This window comes from Triticum dicoccoides, chromosome 7B (assembly GCF_002162155.2).
Source record: "Triticum dicoccoides isolate Atlit2015 ecotype Zavitan chromosome 7B, WEW_v2.0, whole genome shotgun sequence".
In the NCBI taxonomy this organism is placed as follows: domain Eukaryota; kingdom Viridiplantae; phylum Streptophyta; class Magnoliopsida; order Poales; family Poaceae; genus Triticum; species Triticum dicoccoides.
The window spans coordinates 620,183,077-620,188,297 of NC_041393.1; positions in this window are offsets into that span (position 1 = coordinate 620,183,077).

The following is a 5,221-nucleotide window of genomic DNA, read 5'->3' on the forward strand; positions in this document are numbered from 1 at the left end:
CCTCCGGTTAATAGGTTAGTCCCAAAAATAATATAAAAGTGGAAAATAAAGCCCAATATAGTCCAAAACAGTAAATAAAGTAGCATGGAGCAATCAAAAATTATAGATACGTTGGAGACGTATCAGCCGCTGCTGCTGGTGCTCTCGCCCGAGGAGGTGCCACCGCTACTGGAGGAAGCACGGCCGTCACCGAGGGCAAGGTCACCTGCGTCGCCGTCAACCCCAAGCTCATTATCGCCATTGTCATGTTCTAGGTAGCACCCAACGCGGCGGCTGTCCACCCTGAACACCCTCACGTAGAGGGTCGTAAGGTCGTCATACTTGAAGTGGAGGATGCACCATATGCGCGGGCCTCATGCGCGGGCAAACGCTTGCCAACCGTGGGTCAAGGCGAAGTTGCCTGCGGCGGTGACCTAGACCCCGACCCATGAGGCCCTACTGTAGCAGCCGTCAGCCTGCAGCCAGAGGCCATCAAGCCCCGTGGCCGCCAGCTCGTCGACAAAAAAAGCGCGGAAGCTGGAGCCAGGTGCTGGCGGGCCTTTTCGACCACACGACAAACTCCGGGAGCGCATCGCCGAGTGGAAGCGTGACCGAGGAGGCCGGGCAACCACAGCGCGCGTCCCCTCATCGAAGCGGCTGCCCCGTCCTCGGGGGCCCACACCGTGAGAAGAAGGTCCTCCGCGGCTGCCCAAAGTGATGCCGGACCCTAGAGGGGAGCGTCCGCGCCCCCGAGAAGCTGTCGGCGGGGTCGCAGCATGCTTGCGGGGACGGCCGTGACCTCTCTTGGGTGGCAGTGAAACCGGACCTCCTTGGGGTCCTTCCCCTTCTCGGCGACGGAGAACCTCCTCATCAGTGCCATGGACTCTATGACAAGACGGTGAGACAAAGAAGAAGAGGGAGCGGGCAACACGAAAATGTAGATGAGCAAGGGGGATCTGCCCCTCCCCTTATTTATAGGCGGAGGAAGGCCAACCGCCGGCCTCCATGATCACACGCAATGATGGTTTTTCTCTACATGTAGCAGGGACTCGTCAAGTCGGACGGTTGCCGATGCAGTGTGGGGAAGCGGGGACGCCCACGTCCAATCAATCGCCACGCGTCGACCAAGGCCACAGGCGGTTAGGGACCGCGGCGCTTCGCACTTGCCCTTTGGCTTCGCCTCGAAGCCAAGTCCTAGTGCGCTTTGGGCCCGGGGGCTACTGTCAGTGTTCTGGGATTGGGGGTTACCCAGACTTGCCTGCATGCGGCACACGACGTGGCTCCATCGACGCCTGGTATGGCCCAGTTACAACATTGACAACTCAAGACCCTCACGAGGGGCCAAGCCTCGCGAGGCGGACGAATCCAAGACCTTCACAAGGGGCAGACTCCTCAGGCTGGCTCCCTAGGAGCGGAGATTTCTACGCAAGGCTCACCTCGTGAGGTTTAGATGACGCGAGCCACGACAACCAAGGCTAGGCGGGCGCCAGCGGGCGCAGTGTACCAGTTTCCTCTTTGGTGCTAAAGAGGCAAGCACAGGCGCGGAGTCCCAAGGAATCAGCCAAAGGTTTCCATTCGCGTGCAACAACACCAAGACCGCCAGGACGGCAGGACGGAGGTTATCACCGAGCCCACCGCAGCGTCACGGCCAGAGGCTTTTTTAGGGGAAGCCTACTTTTGTCAAGACAAGATGTACTAGTTGTCTCCCTTCAAATTTGGGCGTTGTGGGATCCCTTCCCGCCTTCATTTGGGAAGAGGACCAAGGCCACTATAAATAGGACCTAGCCACCACCATAGGATGCGATCGGATCCATTCCGCCCTGACCAGCTCACCAGCTCACTTGAGCTCAAGAACACCTCTCCTCCTGAGGTTGTTCTCCCACTGTACTAGTTCATTGTCAGCCCCTTGAGGCCAATCCACCACAAAGCAGGAGTTGGGTTTTACACCACAAGGTAGCCCGAACCTGGGTAAACTGTTGTCTCCCCTTTCCCTCGAGCGCGACGAGCTAGGCTGTGAGATTGGCAAGTAGCAGACTAGGGAGGTTGAGTTCTTCGCACGCACCCTAGTGTTCAAACCTCCAAAGGGTTTGCGAAACCGAAATCCGACAGGTTGTGCCCACCTCGGGTGCCCCCTAAACCGCCTCTTTGCTCTATAAATACCCCAATTTTCCAGAAACCCTAGCAGAGTCGATGAAAATCAATTCCAGCCGCCGCAGAGTCCAGAACCACCAAATCCAATCTAGAGACCATCATGGAGGGGTTCATCATGCCCATTGGTCCCTCTCCGATGATGCGTGAGTAGTTGTTTGTAGACCTATGGGACCGTAGTTAGTAGCTAGATGTCTTCCTCTCTCTCATTTGATTCTTAATACAATGGTCTCTTGGAGATCCATATGATGTAACTATTTTTGCGGTGTATTTGTTGGGATCCGATGAACTTTGAGTTTATGATCAGATATATCTTTTTATCCATGAAAGTTATTTGAGTCTTCTTTGATCTCTTATATGCATGATTACTTATAGCCTCGTATTTCTTCTCAGATATTTGGGTTTTGTTTGGCCAACTTGATCTATTTATCTTTTAATGGGAAGAGGTGCTTTGTAGTAGGGTTCGCTCTTACGGTGCTTAATCCCAGTGATAGAAGGGGAACCGACACGTATGTATCGTTGATGGGGTCTATTTCTACATAAATAGATCTTGTCTACATCATGTCATCATTCTTATTGCATTATTCCATTTTCCCCTGAACTTATTACACTAGATGCATGCTCGATAGCGGTCGATGTGTGGAGTAATAGTAGTAGATGCAGGCAGGAGTCGGTCTACTAATCTTGGATGTGATGCCTATATAATGATCATTGCCTGGATATCGTCATGATTATTTGAAGTTCTATCAATTGCCTAATAGTAATTTGTTCACCCTTCATTTGCTATTTTTCTAGAGAGAAGCCACTAGTGAAATCCACGGCCCCCGGGTCTCTTCTTTATTATATTTGTCTTTGCGATCTATTTTTCCTTTGCTTTTATTTTCAGATCTATTAAACCAAAAATACAAAAAAATACCTTGCTGCACTTTATTTTATTTGGCATTCGATCTATCAATATTTACAACTCTCTCATGTCCGTTTGCCTATCTCTGGCGCCGTTACCCGAAAGGGATTGACAACCCCTTTAACACGTCGGGTTGCGAGTATTTGTTATTTGTGTGCAGGTGCCATTCACGTACTGTTGCATGATTCTCCTACTGGTTCGATAACCTTGATCTCATCACTGAGGGAAATACCTGATGACCCACAAGTGTAGGGGATCTATCGTAGTCCATTCAATAAGTAAGAGTGTCGAACCCAACGAGGAGCAGAAGGAAATGACAAGCGGTTTTCAGTAAGGTATTCTCTGCAAGCACTGAAATTATCGGTAACAGATAGTTTTGTGATAAGGTAATTCGTAACGGGTAACAAGTAATGAAAGTAAATAAGGTGCAGCAAGATGGCCCAATCCTTTTTGTAGCAAAGGACAAGCCTGGACAAATTCTTATATAGAGAAAAGTGCTCCCGAGGACACATGGGAATTATCGTCAAGCATGTTTTCATCACGCTCATATGATTCGCCTTCGTTACTTGGATAATTTGATATCTGGGTGGACCGGTGCTTGGGTACTGCCCTTTCTTGGACAAGCAGCCCACTTATGATTAACCCCTATTGCAAGCATCCGCAACTACAAAAGAAGTATTAAGGTAAACCTAACCATAGCATGAAACATATGGATCCAAATCAGCCCCTTAAGAAGCAACGCATAAACTAGGGTTTAAGCTTCTGTCACTCTAGCAACCCATCATCTACTTATTACTTCCCAATGCCTTCCTCTAGGCCCAAACAATGGTGAAGTGTCATGTAGTCGACGTTCACATAACACCCCTGGAGGAGAGACAATATACATCTCATCAAAATATCGAACGAATACCACATTCACATGACTACTTATAGAAAGACTTCTCCCATGTCCTCAGGAACAAACGTAACTACTCACAAATCATATTCATGTTCATAATTAGAGGGGTATTAGTATGCATAAAGGATCTGAACATATGATCTTGCACCGAATAAACCAACTAGCATCAACTACAAGGAGTAATCAACACTACTAGCAACCCACACGTACCAATTTGAGGTTTTGAGACAAAGATTGGATACAAGAGATGAACTAGGGTTTGAGAGGAGATGGTGCTGGTGAAGATGTTGATGGATATTGACCCCCTCCCGATGAGAGGATCGATGGTGATGATGATGGTGATGATTTCCCCCTCCCGGAGGGAAGTTTCCCCAGCAGAACAGCTCCGTCGGAGCCCTAGATTGGTTCCGCCAAGGTTCCGCCTCGTGGCGGTGGTGTTTCGTCCCGAAAGCTTGCTTATGATTTTTTCCAGGGTAAAAGACTTCATATAGCAGAAGATGGTCATCGGAGGGCTGCCAGGGGCCCATGAGGCGCCCAGGGGGGTAGGGCACGCCCCACCCTCATGGACGGTGGGTGGCCCCCCTATGGTATTTCTTCCGCTCAGTATTTTTTATTAATTCCAAAAATGACTTTCGTGGAGTTTCAGGACTTTTGGAGTTGTGCAGAATAGGTCTATAATATTTGCTCCTTTTCCAGCCCAGAATTCCAGCTGCCGGCATTCTCCCTCTTCATGTAAACCTTGTAAAATAAGAGAGAATAGGCATAAGTATTGTGACATAAAATGTAATAACAGTCCATAATGCGATAAATATCGATATAAAAGCATGATGCAAAATGAACATATCAATACCTGTCATTGTTGTGCTGCATCATCCCTTCCTCTTTGGGGAAATACCGACGTAGTTCAAGCCATCATCAACCACACGCAGACACGGTGCCAGGCAGCTAGTCGACGCGCTGCGGGTGCCTCCGACACCTCTATTTCGCTCGTGCACGCGCCCGAGGCCAAACCACTTCGCCACCAAGTGCATGCTGCCTCGCCTCATCACCCTCGACCTCTCACTGCCGCTCTCCAATGCCGGAGCTCGCCACAGCGATCACGAGCACGTCGTACCCGAGCGCACTTTGAGCCCGTGCTCACTGATGATGTCACCTCCCGCACCCTGTACTCGTCTCCGTCCTCCCATAGTGGCCGCGTGATCCCTATCCACTTCACCCTCTCTCACTGGCGCCCCTCGTCGTCTTGTGTCGCTTCCAGAGTCTCCGACGAGCTCCCGATCCCCGCCTCGGCT